The sequence below is a fragment of the Vanessa tameamea genome, chromosome 26, assembly GCF_037043105.1.
Source record: "Vanessa tameamea isolate UH-Manoa-2023 chromosome 26, ilVanTame1 primary haplotype, whole genome shotgun sequence".
Classification (NCBI taxonomy): Eukaryota; Metazoa; Arthropoda; class Insecta; order Lepidoptera; family Nymphalidae; genus Vanessa; species Vanessa tameamea.
In genome coordinates, this window is record NC_087334.1 from 5716788 (window position 1) to 5734544 (window position 17757).

At 30.9% G+C, this 17757-nt stretch overlaps 2 protein-coding genes across 3 annotated transcripts in view; one reads left to right on the plus strand and one right to left on the minus strand.

Annotated features, from left to right (window-relative positions):
- The window catches only part of LOC113393742 (uncharacterized protein), a 103501-nt gene that overhangs the window by 34162 nt on the left and 51582 nt on the right, over positions 1-17757 (plus strand). The gene's annotated exons all lie outside the window — the stretch shown is intronic.
- Positions 1-17757, minus strand: part of LOC113393537 (ankyrin-2) — a 143585-nt gene that overhangs the window by 815 nt on the left and 125013 nt on the right. The window lies entirely within an intron of this gene.

Consider the following 17757-nt stretch of genomic DNA (forward strand, 5'->3'; position numbering starts at 1 on the left):
TGTTGCCATTAAATAAAACAATTCTGTTTTCCATTCCAAAGTTCCTATTGAGTTTTATGGTAGTTGTAATGATGCCATTCGAGAAGTTAATTTAATTTTAAATATTCTTGAACGAATTTCAGATAGGTGATAGTATTCTAAATTAATGTTGATAATATAAATGTTACATGATATTAAAGGTTACTCTTCCTAAAATATTAAGTTTAACCGCTATTCCAGCCAGTATTGTAGTAAACTAATTTTTTTTTTTTAAATCGCAATCACAAATAATTTACCAATTTTGATAATGAATAAGGCACTGAGCACATAGTACGACAATGTTCTATTTCGCTTCACATTAGAGTGATTAGTAATAGAGAAACGTGGTTGCCCGGAAACGATAACGGAAAAAGATTTGTGTGTCTAACCACACACACACACAAACTACAAATTTTAGTTTGGTTAAGTGTAATCTTTCGGTTATAAAGTAAACAAAATAAAATTCACTATTAACTATTTAACTAATTCAGGTGTTCGATTACGTGGTTGATGATGTACGAGGGGAAAAAAAATTAAGTTAATATTAAAGCAATCCATGTGCTAGATATTGTTATTACTAGAGAAATGACCACTTTGGCAAACTACTTCGATGTCTCTTTATTATTGTATTCGTTCGTCTGTCAACTGGCAATGCCATGTTTTCTACTTTGATTAAAGCAAGCGAATCTATAAACACAAATAGCGAGTATGTTTTGTCTCAGATCGCAGTTGATTCTGTTTTGAACTGAAAAATGTCAAAAGCTCAAAATATGATTGTGTCTCTCACAATCCCAAGTGTCCATTACACATTATATAAATCATCAATCTTGGTTCGGTCATCCAAACATAGACTTAATTCTGTCATACTGACATAGACAAAACCGATTGTTAATTTGGTAACGTTTGCGTAAGTGCTGTTTATGTATTTCGAATCTTAGGAGATACTAGTTTAATTTGGCTTTAAATTCAACGTGATTCATTTGCAAACTTTTCGTTTTATATCAGTGGAGTTTTTAATGGTTAAATTGTGACGGAAAATATTTTGATTTATGTTTAAGTTATATATTTATTCAAAGCTTATCATAACACGTTAAACGTATTCTAACTCGTTTTCACAAGGTCAATTACAAAAAGTAATCAGACAAACGTCTTCAAAATATTGTTGTTCCAATGAAGTAATAAAAAAAAATCAGCTTGAACTTCAATTATAGCTTCTTAAGCTTTTAAAAAAAAGCAACCATACGCTATTACGGCTTAATAAATGTTTTAACGATAAGAATTTTCTACACAAGAATGAAATAAGTGTTCATAATGTTTTGGGAGTACCACAAGGGTAGAATTTATGTCCCTTTTTGATCCAAATATACGCTTTAGAGCTAAGTATAATAATGTGTGCATGTCACAGAATATTTGTTTGATAAAAAATACTGTTATTTTATTATTTGTTATTATTAAATAAATATAAATTATTGTTTTAATTTACATAAATTAAAGCAGTATTTACATGTTTTATTTTGCATCATCTGTTTTTACATACTGAACCATCTTCGAGAGCGGTCAAAAGGTCACAATAATTTACAGTGACGTTATTTACAGATATAGTAGAAGAACAAGATTTAAAGGTTGAATTTAGATGACCAGAATTATATGGTACATGAGTCATAGATCGTAACAAACAAATTATGTAATTATGGACTTTGTGAGATTGTATTTCTGGTAAATGTTGAATCATTTTTAAAAAGTACAATTGTGTTTACAAATTTCAAAAATTCTTATGCAAATGTTAATGTGATTTAGTAGTTTTTTTTTATTTTGTATTGCGTATCTCTATAATTATTTAAACAAGATTTTTTTGTTGGATTTAACACTGATATTTAACGTATTAAATATTTTTTGATCAATTTTCAATTTCATATTAATTCTTTATGTCAATAAGGAATTAATATGAAATTGGAAAATAATCATTATCCTCAACCATAATACAAATATGATTTGTTTAATAAAATTCTTGTTCTATATTTGCCCAATTAAGGTAGCGTTATAATCTTATAAGAATAAAATATGTGGACATAAGGAAACAAATAAATTTAATTTAATTTATTTTTTTAGCTTAAAATTAAATGGAAGTTATTCTGATCGTTCTGATATTAATAATAATTAAATATAAAAAAAAGATTTGTAATAATATTAATTTGAATAAAATACAAATTTTGTCTCGTGATTCTTCGAAAACTCCGTATTAATCTAAACCAGTGTTATCAAATTTCTTGAATACGTGATCCCTTAACAAGTCAAAAATTTCTGGCCACCTTCCAGGTCATAACAAAAATTTAATCTATAATTTTAATTTAATGAATATGTATTTCATTTCTTTCTGCTGAGTTCTATACTGATAATTGACAAGATTTGGCAGCTTTGTTTCTGCGGCCTAAATTAAACGAAGTTCTTAAAGTAAATATAATATAATCTAGATAAGTTCTCAAAATATTTTGTAGTCATAGCTTCTCACTTGAAATTGTTATATTTAAATGCAGAATAGGATCTACAACAACTTGCGTTTTTCACGAAAAAACACGACCCGCGTCTATTGCTTTGCTCTAGGTGGTCGTGACCCACAGTTTTATAAAACACAGACTTAAACTATTCTTAATATGTACTCTATTATCGTTTGAAAACATTTTTATATGAAATGACACAACAATGAACAAACGAGAGTCAAAACAAAAGTAAAATGCTGGATCCCTTTCCTATTAAGAAGGTGTGTGGCTTATTTCATCAGTTTGGCTTGGATACATTCATTTTGCTCAGATTATCTGGCAAATGCAGATATTCTCACGATGTTCGTGGAGTTCTAGACAATTTCTAAACATAAATTAAGAACATGAAAATTCAGTGATTTCAAATCGCAGTTTTCTCTTAAGATCCACTGGGTGATATCAGTTCTTAATGAAACAATAGTTTTGTCATCGCTTCCCCTCTCTTTATTAGGTTATTGAGTCAACGCAGGAACATCATTACATATTTCTGTATTCATTTGTGTTTGAGTGTAAAAATGTAGATAAGGTTTTGATAATAATATTAATTTATATTTAGCTAAATAAGAAGATGTTCTCGCTTCTTTCAAACACTTCAAGTGCTGTCTCGATATTGTTTTCCGACGTTCTGTGTTGTTCCTGTAACAAAAAATCTAAATTAGATATAGTTAGAACTCGATCGTGAAAGTTCAGAAAGTAACAAGCGATATTGATTGCAATAATTATAACATTTAAAGTATACAAGTATCAAAATAGCGTATCACCGTGAGTCGGTTAAGACATTTAACGTTTGGGAGTATCGAGTGTCTTTATTTTTTACAGAATATAACAATTAAATTTGCATTATAGAGTAATACCACAATATTATCAAAATTAATGTACTTGGTATAAATTGTATGTGTGTGTTAATGTGCAATAAAATTACATAAATTAAAATGAATGCAATAAAAAATACATAATATGCTGCTTAGAGCGGCAATAGTAAATTCATTATTAATATATTACGAAAGAAAAACGTCAATAAGGACGCACTAACATAACTAACTAATCCATTAACATACTGTTAAACAAAAGAAAGTGCAATCGGTAACGCCATTAATCGTGGACGATGCTAAACTCGTTTCGCAAGAACTAAAAAGGATTTAGAAAGCTGATGGTGAACGACATCCGTAATTTCTACGATTCCAAACGATTTTTTTTATATAAAGACACTTTCAGACGCCGATGAGGTTCGCGAATTTAGATGAGATAATTTACACTTAAAACCCGATGGACAGCTTTTGGAATTGGATATGGACAAACTCATTACCTCGTTTATATAGTGGTTAGGTAAGGCCTGAGATCCTGAGATTCTAGATTCAAACTCCAGGTCGGGTCGATAAAAGGTTATTGGACTTTTATATCGATAAAATCTCAGTAACAGTCTGAAAGTTAAGTGTGTGTACACTCCCGTGTTGGCCTGCCCCTTAACTCTTTCCGGTCGTGTCGGATTTGCCGTCCCATCGGATTATTTACTTGGTGGTAGGGCTTAATGCAAGCCCGTCTGGGCATCAGATATTCTACCGCCAAACAACAGTACTCAGTATTGTTGTGTTCCAGTTTGAAGGGTGAATGAGCCAGTGTAACTACATGCATACGGGACATCTTAGTTCTCAAGGTTGGTTGAGCATTGGTGATGTAAGGAATTGTACATATTTCTTACAGCGCCATTGTTTAAGGGTGGTAGTGTCCAATTACCATCAATTGGCCAATATGCTCGTCCGCCAACCTATACCATGAAAAAATGAGAGTGAAAGAAGAGAGTGTGCCTGTGCTTGCGCACACACTTGAACACTATAATTTGTCCTGCATAGTTGGTCGGTCTCCCTGGAGATGAGCCGCCGTGACCGAAACCGGTCAGGAAACCATCATCAGGGCAAGCAGGCCTTATTATTATCTGTTTCTAAGTTTGACATTCGGAGACAGTCCTCATCAATTGCTTGATCATTTATTTGTATGTATAACTATGTAAATATAACTGACATACGTAAGATTTTAAGGTAATTTATAAAATTACTGATAATTCTCACTTCAGTCTCTGACTTCTATGAACGCAGACCGACTGTGAGCCTTCCGATTCAAGCGTTTCCAGACCAGATATCCCTTCACTAATAACATTACTCATTGGAATATTCTAATACATACGTGACTCTATTTATTAAAATATATTAATTTTAACTTTAAAACGTACTAGGAAGCAATTTTGAATGCCGTGTGAACTAAATGGTAGGATGTCGTTTATTTTGTAGGTTGAGTTATAAAAGCAACAATTAAAAATTGACATTTGTATCAAAATTGCTGAATGAGCTACACTAATTACCTCTTTTATATTTATGTGTGGCTAATATTGCCATCTATATACTCCAAAATGCGACATATATGACTATGATATAACAGGATAGGATAAATAAATTTAATTATATAGTCTGTTTGTTGACCATGAAGTTTTAATAGACGAAAATAATACCTAACATATTTTTCTGCGGTTCTTCTCGGTATAATGAAGCATTAATAGCGCAATGGCTTCGATCCGGACCTCTTTGGGCTATAGTCGTCGCTTCTGTTTCTATCAAAAGCTTTTGGCTTAATTCGAGGACTAAACAGGAATATTAGTAATTCCTTAAAATGGACTAACTCCTGATAGATTTACGTTTAGTTCTCTATCATAACGATTTCAAGGTTTTACTAAGAGTTGAAAAAAGTGTATTTTGATTTACTTATGTAAGTAAGGTCAATGATTATATGTTATTTTATTTTATAATATTAAATATTATTATAACATAACAGTATTTGTATAAATATTCTTCGTCGTATTTTTAGGGATTACCCATTGCAATATTATCTAATATTCAACATCAATTTTAAGGTATTTGTACACCCGATAATACTTTTAAATGTATTGACCTCGTTTTAACGTAATTTATCAAAAGATTATTACCATCGCAATTTGTCCAGATCTGGTCTAATTCTAGTGCTCTAGCCTGCTAACCTTCACAGAATTTACGTCTAAGCATCTTTCAGCAAACTTGAATTCCGTAATTGTCAATTTTAACTAGGACTAGATCGCCTTGGTTACAATAATCGAAGGATAATCGACCAAATCCTGTTGTTGCGCAATTATTAAATAATTTCAAACTATTTGTATTTAATTAAGTCGCGATTACTGATTACTTAATTTATATACAAACAGACAGTATTAGCAACGATAGTAAAGCAATCTAAGGCGAATACCAAGATTTCACGTACTGTATTGGTGCTTATAATTTATCTCGTCTTCTGATTTCCGAGAGAGTATATCCAGTAAAAGTGCATGTTATTATTTAATCTTCCGAATCTTCACAGACGTGTGGTCGGTACGTGAGATATATTTTCCCGTTGCTTGATCAAGTTTCGTAGATGTGTCTTCTATTTTATTTACAGACAACATCCTAAACAAAGTATCAGGATTACAATTTGCTTTCGTTATATTAATAAAGTTTGCATTGGCATTAGCCTGGACTTCGTGCGGGTAAAACTCATTCAAAGTTTAAACTCAAACTTTTCTCTTTTGAACTTGAATTTTCTAAAAATCCTTCTTTAGTTGATGCTGACGTCATAAAATAAACGTATTATGTAAAATTTCAGATTTATAGATTCAGCAAACTTATCTATGCGTTGCGATTCATTTAGGACGATTTTATAAGTATAAATTTCAAGTCATCCTCATTGAGGATATAGCATTTGAAATATAAACCAAGTTACGGAACCAGATGTGCGCATAAAGAGGTACGCTTTACTTTTTATGAGCACTTCATTCTAACCGGACGTTGCTCTACAATTTAGACCTGTAACCTACCTAGGTCTTATAAGGTCCAGACCTGACATCGGAACGCGTGTACTTGTTTTAACTAGGTTTTTAGATTTGCACAATCCTTAATGTGTTTAAGTTTTTTCTTAAGAAATTACGAAAGTAATTTTATGGGTTTTATTAAAGTCATTAAAGTTATTAGTGTTTTAAGTCTAATATTATTACATAATGATTGTACAATATTTGTAAAGGTAAATATTTACGAAAACTTTTTGTATATATATTAGTATTCCATTGTATTTTTTGATATTTACCAAGTAAAACAGATTGTATGTTTATGAGTATAATATTATTTATGTAAATAATAAAAGTCTGGTCATATATGTTAATTTTTATACAGAATATGTAGATTTACTTTAACGCTTTGTGGTAGGGCTTTGTGCAAGTCTGAATAGGCGCCACCCATTTATCATATTCAACCGCTAAACAGAAATATTCAGTATTGTTGTGTTCCGGTTTGAACGATGAGTGAGCCAGCATAACTATAGGCACACGGGTCATGACATCTTAGATCCCATGGTGGGTGGTGCATTATCGTTTTACTTTTTGTGCTGACTGTACCCTCTCTTTTGAAAATCTGTGAATGACTTGACATGTTATCAATACTCAATAAAATTTATCATTAGGAAATTATCAAGAACCTTTTGCAGTCATAACTCTAATTTACAAGCGCAAATTATATGTTTTGTACATATATAATTAATTAATAGTTCTCAAATTGTTATTTTTATATTTATACTAAAAGTATTTTATGTTTTTCAGGTAAGGAACTTCCAGTCTGAAATAAAGCATTGGAAATGGTTAAGTATATAATATAAAAATAAGTCCATTTTTTTTATAATTTATACAAGATGTAGTAAGTTTTAATAAAATTTTGGTAACATTAAATTAGATCAATCGCTTCTAGCAAGAATAATACCACTCTTTTCCTCCTCACCTATTGAGCTCTCTTCTTAAAACTTTAACTGAAGTTTATTATTGCACTACTTCAATGTGAATTGGTGCCTTCGACGATGTTTATCTTCACTAGAATACTAAATCAATTATAAACACAAACTAAGCACATTTGTTGTGTAAAAAAACTTGGTGCTTACAAATGTTTAAACGTGCAATCTTCGAAAAAGATTCACGTGTTATTCGCGCCCTACTTAGGCACTATCCATCCGAAATGATAACTCTTTTATTTGGAAAGGTTATGAGCTGTATAACATCGTAATTAGACGTCGTGTGAATGAAACGTGTCTATAAAGCGAATTTATATTACAGCATTAGTAACAGAACGACTAGTTATGTATATAATTCAGGTCATTTTCCAAAGAAAACAAGTTCGAGTTTAATTATATTGCTCAAATGTACTCTATAATACGATGGAACCATAAATTCGACACAATTAGAAATATGTCAGAGGGCCCACCTCAGGTTTCACGTACCATCCGCAGTAAGGAATTTTAGAAGAGAATTCCCAATATGTTTTGCTTTATTTTTCCGACCCGGGGTCAGCAGCTTTATAAACCAACCAACGTAGCGTTTCTGCATATTAAAATTATGGTTATGTTAACTAACCAAAATTTATAACGGTATTTATAATCTTTTTTAGTAGATATCTCGTTTTGACTTCCGAGACTAGGTAAAAATAACGGTGATCCACTTGGAACACCATATGCAACCGCATTCAGATGTGGTAGTGATGTTAAACATTTGTAGATGTTTCGATAAAAACTATCCAGTTGATATAAAAATCTAAAAAAAAAGATGTAATTATATCCAAATATATTTATTTAATTATAATACATTTTTCAATTTACAAATAGAAAAAAGTATTATAATTTCTTGACATAAATCCAAGCTTCAAATTTAAATTGTGTAGTTTTTATCAATAAATATAATACGAATACATTTAATATTGTTATTATTATACGATAGTTTAATTTTTTAAGCTATAATGTGGTGAAATTTTAAACGCAAGGATATATTATATGAGATATGATTAAAAGCTAATTTTAAAATATTAAGTTTATTAAATAACGCCCTTGTACTGATTCGTGACTTCATATACATTTAACGCTTTTATTGTTAATGCAGCGTTTTAAAATCTGATTACGTCGACACCATAGATAAATATTTTGACCATGAAATATTTTCATAACTTAGTCTCAATAAACAGTACTAACTAAAGCATTCCATAGAAAAGAATGCTGCAAGAGCGTGCAGGATCTGGTCTTGTTTTGGTTATATAAAAGGTAGATTTGATCTCTTTTATAAATTATCTAAAAGTTCTGAAATACTTTATTTACTTTTAAGAGCAATACTTTAAACTCCTAACTTATTACACTTATAGTACTTGCGAGATAGTGTTGATTGAACACTCAGAAGACCTAGATTGAGATTATAAAAACAAACATCATGTTCATTTCTTCCTACAAATGAGGCTTGGCAGCGGAAATGTAATAATTTTTTTTTCTATGACGAGTTAGACCTTGATGCGATACGCTTACTTTTAGTTTGATAGAGTATACGACAGTCGAAACCCTTTGTACAACAAATATATTATTATATACAAAAAATCTCATTAACCTATAGTTTCTGTTTTTTTATTAAAAGTACATTAAGAAAATAAATAATAATTTATTGAATTAATTTATCGATAATACGATATACATACATCACTAAGCGTTTAGAACAATGGATGATTACAAGCGTTGTAGCGTATCATCATTGTATCCCAACTTAAGACGGTGACAATATTTTTAATTCTGTTGCGTAATATATTTTAATGAAATATATATATTTCATTGTGTGATGGTGAGTTCTTATAAGCTAAAAGAAGGAGTCCTTTGTCCAGTAGCGTGCTTTTGCTTTACGTTCACTATTTGAATATACCAAAACTCTATTCAATACAAAATACTGTTATGGTGTTTAATCTAAGTAAGAACTATTATATTTTAAGTAAATACTTTAACACTTTCTATCACAATAAACGCTTATAGACGTCATAGCAATAACTTAGTTATTGTGTTCGGAGATATCCGTCAAAGTGTTAATAAAAGTACATAATACATAACATAATCAGCCTGTAAATTTCCCACTGCTGGGCTAAGGCCGCCTCTCCCGTTGAGGAGAAGGTATGGAGCATATTCCACCACGCTGCCCCAATGCGGGTGGGTGGAATACACATGTGGCAGAATTTCGTTGAAATTAGACACATGCAGGTTTCCTCACGATGTTTTCCTTCACCGCCGAGCACGAGATGAATTATAAACAAAAATTAAGCACATGAAAATTCAGTGATGCCTGCCTGGGTTTGAACCCGAAATCATCGGTTAAGATGCACGCGTTCTAACCACTGAGTCATTTAATAAATAAAAGTATTATAATAAATAAAGTTCATTCATGTAAATAAAAGACCATTTACCAGGCTGTGGGAAATGATATGCTTTTCTACGGTTGAAATATAATTTATTCCCAATAATATCATAGTCACCCTACAAGAATCACTGTGTTACGCGGTCGCTCCCATGACCCAATGTGTGGGCCACAAAAACTATATTTTTACACAATACAAACTTGCGGTATAGTAGACGCTCTATAAACTAATTGATGATCTGATAAAGATCTGAGAACTGTTAAGCTCTGGTATTCAAAAAATCCGAAATTAATTTAACTTTATCATGTTTATTAATGTTTCACTTCTGGTCTATTATATTTTTCCGTTAATAACTTTCGCTCAGTCTTCGAATTGGTCGGTTAGGTTTTTCCGATATAATTTCTAATCATTCGAAATCTTATATATTAACATTTTTTTAGATAACAACAAAGATATCTGTATTTTTTACGTCACACTTGAAATGTGATTGGTAAGCACAATTTTTTTTTTTAATTTATTCTTAATCTCGAGCTGCGTGTGTTAAGCTTCGCCAGTGATCTCGACTTATTACAAAATTAATAAAAAACATTACATAAAAGTAATTGTAATAAAAACAGTGAAGTTCTTAATAAAAATAATTTACGCTATTAATACATTATTTAAATTGCTAAACAACCAGACGACATTCACTTCAATCACAGCTTGAACGATTGTATACAGCGTGTTCGTAAATGTCGTCGAGTTGTTAAAATGGCAATATTTTGTCTTTATTTTTGTTTACGATTACAATTATATCATGTTATTTACTTTCGCATCATGTATATAAATAGATTGTATATTTATAAGTTCAATTCGTAAATATTAAACGACAATATTAATATAAAAACGAATTGTGAACGATAAAGGATAAGAGTTGCTGATTTGAATTTTAAGGATTTCCATACAATTGAAAAGTACAAAGAACTTGAACTAATTTTAATATTATCATTATAAATAGACCGAATTTAATTAGAAAAAATCCATGAATAAATCTCAGCTATGTAAATTAATTAGTAGTCATAAAAATATTTATTTATATATTATAAAGTCAATACAATAAAATATGAATACATTTTGATAATAAGTCCTGTATATAACCGATACAAGTATTACGTTACGGTCCAATATTATTAAGATAGTTGTATAATAATCAGGTTATTATATAAACTCAGTGACAGACTGACATAACATTAGTCTATTTTTTTTTTTTTTAATTTATAGTAATTGTCCAACATCCTAAGGGTATCGCTAACGAGAATGTGAAGTGTAACGAATAAATCTCACTTAAATTCAAAAGGTTTTCAATTTGTATGTACGTATATTAATATATTATATATATAATAAAACTAAAATTATATTTCTTCTTTAATATAAATAATGCTTTGTCTAGGGATATAAAGATTTATATCCCTAGACAAAGCATTACTTATATTGGGATGATATCGTCTTCTTTTATTTTAAAATTTAAAATTAGAATAAAATAGAAAATTTGATTGCCAGTAACAATCAATATTGACAGTACATAAGTCAACCTCCTACACTAAAATACTCACTGATCGTAATTGGAACAGCCTGGTAGAATTAAATCAAACTCCTAGAACTTTCTAGAACGTTAGACGCCTATAAACGTCATTACCATTACGTAGCAATTGTATCTAATGTGAGCGGTACAATAGTGTTACCAGAAGAAGAGTTTGCTTATCAGTAGTTCCAGCATTTACAGGTCATTTCTGTTTATTAAATATATCAGAGAGTTCTTGGAAATATGACCAAAGTATTTAAATATATCTGTTCTTATGTATCCATATTATTTTATGACACTTCACGAGTATCTAACGGATCGTTTAACATAAAATTCTAAGCGACACACTCAAGATTACCAAATTCGATTCCGTGTAGGTTAAAAACAAGGACAGATACTTTATTATGGTCTCGTATAAATGTAGTTCATAATAACAGTATTATATACATATATGAAATCTTTACGGATGTTTGTATAAATATACTATTGAACTTTAATTTCCAGTATTTAACTTAAATTAGAATCCTAAGCAATTGTTTAAAAGTATATTTACTTATTTAATAAAAATACTAAAATATAATATTTACATAACAAATCGCAAAGGTATAGTCTATACAGCCTAAATAGTAAGAGGGGTGAGTAGGAATATTGCAGATCTTTGTTTGAATTCATTAGGAATAAAAAAAAAAAAAGTAAGCTTAACTTCTTCGAGTTAGAAGAATTTGATGAGAGACTTATAAAGAATCGTATTAAACAAAACTATATATACATATTTATCTATGTATTTTCATCAGCATATGTTTGCCCCTAACCCGTTTATTTGGGATCGATGCTTTATAAAAAAAGAAAACTAAAACGTACGGAACCATGAAATAAACAAATTCAAGAATTCATTGTAATAAATTCCATACAACTAAATAATACAACCTTGTTATTGTCAGGATCAACTATTACCAGCCGTGAACCTGTTTGTAAATGGCGGTATCAATAATTCATTCGCCCCCGTTTAATTAGTAAGACAAAGATTTTTGTTTAAATAAAAATATAGAAAAAAAATTTAGTTATAAAAAAACTGCTTTATCGATATCGATGTAAATCAATTTCAGTGTCGATAGTCTCTTCGCGATTTTATTCGTTAAAAATAAAAAAGCTTTGGAAATATTTAACCCTAAGTAATAAAATATATTGATATCAAAATAATCCAAACAGATTGATTTTAGACATTATCGCATAGTTTTCTGCCACTCTGTGAAAACAATTCGGCGGTTTTCCGAAGCGATATGATTTTGGGAACCTCCAAGAAATGAGCCTACTCATTCCTCAAAGGCCGGCACCCGTGAGTGTCCGTGTAGCAGATGTCCAAGGGCGGTGGCATTCAGTTTAAATCAAGTGAGCCTTTTATTCGTTATCTACTTATTACAATAAAAAACTTCTTATAAAAGTTATTTAGCGAGTGTTTATTACATTCGATAAATCATGATTAAGGTTATGAGCGTAGAGGTTACATATATCTAGAAAAAATATCTATACTAATATTAAGAATAAGAATTTAATGTATTTTGTTAAAACGCAAGCTTGAACCTTAAGGAAGAATATAGTCCTTTTTATACCTAACACCTAACCGACGCCTAAAACGAGAGCACAACCGCGGGCGATAACTATTATGTTATATATATAAACATATGTAATATATATATGTATCAAGCAAACACAAGTAATGTTCTTTTGAGCGAACCGTTACCGAGTTTCGCGTATACAGTTACCATATTACATAACTATTTGTAATTTTCTTACACGTAATAAACAATTCCATAACTTCCTTGCTTTGCAATCTTGTTAGTTTCTGTAAAGAATGTTTGATTTACGCCCGGTTAGTATGTTTTTTTTTTTTATGTTAGAGGTGGCAAACGAGCAGTAGGCTCACCTGATGGAAAGTGACTACCACCGCCCATGGACAACTGCAACACCGGGGGGCTTGCAGGTGCGTTGCCGGCCTTTCAGGAAAGAGTACGCTCTTTTCTTGAAGGTTCCCAAGTCGTATCGGTTCGGAAAAACCGCCGGCGAAAGCTGGTTCCACAGAGTGGTTGTGCGAGTATGTTCGAGTAACGTCTCGTTTTGCTTACTGATAATAATTTTATTTAACGAGCCGTTATAATAATAAGTAGTATCGCAGAAACATGAGATTTGAGTTTCTGTTCTATTGTATAATCAAAGTTACTTAAAATGATCTCAATAAGATTAAATAACATTCAATGTGCGCCTAACTAATAGTGTCGCTTTCTCGTGGTACCACTTTGCACGCTCGCCTGGTACCATTCAACCACTCACCGTTACTCAACAGATCAACATGATTTATTGCATTCATTACACGTTTCAATATGAAAGGTAAATGAAAAAAGGCCTTAAATTATGTAATAACTTTGTTTCGGAGACATATACGATCAATTTTAAAGAGTATTTCTTGTATTATTAGTAATTTTAAACTAAAATAACAAGCTGTAAATGTCCTACAGCTGGGCAAATAACCAGGCTGGTCCAATGCGGATTAATTGATGGTCATCACGTCTCTTGTAGTTTATGAGTATTAAGCAGAATCATTTGTACCTTTAATACGCGTGTACACGTTATAAATTAAAAAAAAAAACATTATTGAAATGTGTCATGTTTTATTAATAAGCAACTTAACAATACTGTGTTAAGTTTGACGTATAATTACGAAATTTTAAATGTAAATCCATGGTCAATTTGTCTAACATACATGTATGGTAAAATAAATAATATATTTAACGAGCTATTTAACCTAATTACACAGCTTTTCTATTTTCTTGTTTAATAGTGATGTTCTCGTTTCAATAAACATGGAGATTTTATTACATTATATCATGTAATAATTTTTAAAAATATTTTTGGTACGGCCTAGTGCAAGCCCGTCTGGGTAGGTACCAACCACATAACATCTTAGTTCCCATGGTTGGGGCGCATTGGCGATGTAAGGAATGCAGGGTCGGATCAGGCCGGACCGTATGGCTTTTTGGGCTTCAGCTCATGGCCCCATGGATTCAAGGTCAGCCAGCCAAGCCAAGCCAAGCCAGCCCAGCCCAGCTAAGTCAAGTCGAGTCAATGTCAAAAAATAGACGATGATGCGAAAGAATCCATCATTTTATTAAATTAAACAGATCGTATGGTTTGCAGCCCTGCGAATTCTGCAATTAATAAAAACTCATTCAATTAATTTAAATCAAGTTTACGTTCAGATGAGTTTTAAGTAGTATTAGCCCAGGGCCCCCTAAACTCACGGTACGGCCCTGAAGGAATGGTTAATATTTCTTACAGCGCAAATATCATTAGGCGGTGGAGTCACTTATCATTCAATGGCCGGTCCGCCTACATGTTACATAAAAAAAAATAATGATAACATTAATAGATTACATAATAACAATAATAAAAATTTATTAAGTAATAATATCAATATAGAATATGTAGTAGGTATATTATATACAAACAATATGTTTGATATGATACGTTCTAGTGGGCACGCAGTCTGTGTCATTTTTCTACCTGTTGATATTATGTTCCTAGACCAGTCATAGTATGAGACGGTGTAGGGGCCAGACTCCTTGAATCCGAAATTCTATTCGGTAGAATTTTCATTCCAAACCGGTGGTAGTTTAACTTTTAATACAGTTTTGTAAAATAACGATTCAAAATTGCTTTCTTTTGAAAGCCAGATTTTGATTTGATTTTCAAACAGAATATATTTTTTCTAGTCGGCTCTTATAAGCACTTTTAATTACAGGTTCACATTAAATATAAAGCTACTATTGTTTCGCAAGATACCGGCAAGAATCTCAGTAGTTATATATAAAATTTATATACATACATATACTGCGTGAAGATTAACGAATACTAATTTCATTTTTAATCAATATTAATTAATGATGTATTTTAATATAAATAAAATAAAAATAAATATATTTATAGTGATTTCTTTATTTTTTTAATTGAAGGACAAAGGTATCTTAACATACGGCACACGACAAATAATATCCGGAGTCAATGTAATCTTCTTTGCAGATTCTTTATTATATCTTGTCAATTAAAAATTAAAAGCGCATATCTACATATAAAGCTGAATTTTTTTGTTTGTTTGTATGCGTTTGATAGCCAATTAATTCAAAGTTACTATAAACATACGTCTACATTTTCGCAATTTTTTTACTAAATGTAAACTCAATGTAGAACTCAAACGTTTAATTTTTCTCTCAGTTTTTCGATATGTATACTTATTCTATTATTATTTAACAAACAGAATAATATAGAATTTATATTATAAACATACAATAACACAGTTTTGTAAAAGTTGTTTAGGTGTCGAGTAAAACGATGCTGTCTTATTCTTTCGAATATAAAATCATTGATGTCAGAAAGAGATAAACCAGTCTTTGTCACAACACCCGTTAAACAACGTTTCTATGTAAGGAAATTGTTCATATTAGACAAGTTGTATGTACTGTTGTAAAACTTTATCTGTCTTTTGTTAAAGGTATTGTTATCTGAAGATTTGGATAAGGAGGTTAATGAGTTGTGACTGAACGTGTGTTACTTATAGCTTCGAATGGTCAATAAAATTTCTCTCTGTATTAATCTGGGTCTCCATGAGCCCGTTATTATTTTAATAAAAGTCACATACATAACTATTTAATATAGATTGTAATGTTTTAGTAGTTCTTTCTATGAATTTAGTTTAGTTTAACGTGTTATGTAAATATATCACACTAAGAACATTTTGAAGGTATATTTACTCGCTTATAATGAATGTTACTGGCTGTTGATAATCCAAGGAGTCTTAATTTGTACATAAAACCTAATTGTAAAATATTACTAATTTTTTTAGTTGAAAATACAAAAACAATATATTTTTTTTAATATTATAATTAAGATATTTATCTTGTCAACTAGTTTGTTATCCAAAATTGTAACTGCGTTTTTATAATATAAACATCAATAACAATATCATGGCAACTTTTTTAACACATTGTCATTCTATGATCAAATGAAAAACAAATATATTTTACAACAGAATAAATAATTTAATTTTGATTAAATTAATCGAGAAACATATTTCGGAAATTTAATATCGATTAAAGAATTGTTACAATTTATTTAACTCGACTTACTCGAGAGTACATTGAACTCTACCTTGTTTATAAATTGATAAATAAAACATTGACAGATTTATTTTATATCAAAAGACGTACACGACTCAAAAGATTTAAGAGAATTTCCTTATCGTCGTGTAGTTTTTGTTTCTACAAGTATCGATTTTAAAATTAATGAATACTTTAAATACCGAGCTCAATAAATAACAATTATATACAATGATGTTTTAAGGAATTTATAATTATTTTTTCTTGTTTTGCCGTGTATATAATAAATTGAATCAACTCTACGTGTATTTTTTTTTACAATAAATCCAGATGTATAAAATACGTTAAATGAGTTTTTTACGTTTCATAAATTCCACACTGAGTGCATAAGGTCTCCTCTATTTTTGGGAAGAAGTTTTGGAAATTATTCTATCTATATGGACGGACGGACGGACTATTCTATATGGACGGGTACCTTAGATTATTTATATGTGTATCTAGATAGAGCGTCCCACTACAAAATAACTAAAACAAAAGAGCCAACTTTATTATCTTGGTATGCGTCAACTACGCTTGACTACTATACTACTTTACTAGTGTGCGTGTGACTTAGTGAGCCGAGATGACCCAGTTAGAACGCGTGCACCTTAACCGATGATTTCGCGTTCAAACCCAGGCAAGCACCACTGAATTTTCACGTGCTTAATTTGTGGTTATAATTTATCTCGTGCTCGGCGGTGAAGAAAACATCGTGAGGAAACCTGTATGTGTCTAATTTCAACGAAATTCTGCCACATGTGTATTCCACCAACCCGCATTGGAGCAGCGTGGTGGAATATGCTCCCAACCTTCTCCTCAAAGGGAGAGGAGGCCTTAGCCCAGCAGTGGGAAATTTACAGGCTGTTAATGTAAAAAAAAAACTTAGAGATCATTAGTTAGGCATTATTAATTACGACGCGTTGTAAGTTTTGACAGTCCATCTATACATATATACATATATATATATGACGGCGACTGTGATAGCTCAGCGGCACGCCCGTCATCGGTAGGAGCTTCTGGTACAGGGTTCATGACGTAGGTCTCAGGCAATTAACCACAACGATACAATATGACAATTGTTGTACTTTATGTAGGTAATCAGCTATCACAAATTATAAAGTAGGTATATTATAATTATCCGAGTTGCGTGAACCAACGGTCCCGTTTGGAAGGCCCAAACTGTATCGCTCTCTATAAAATTTAGCTTC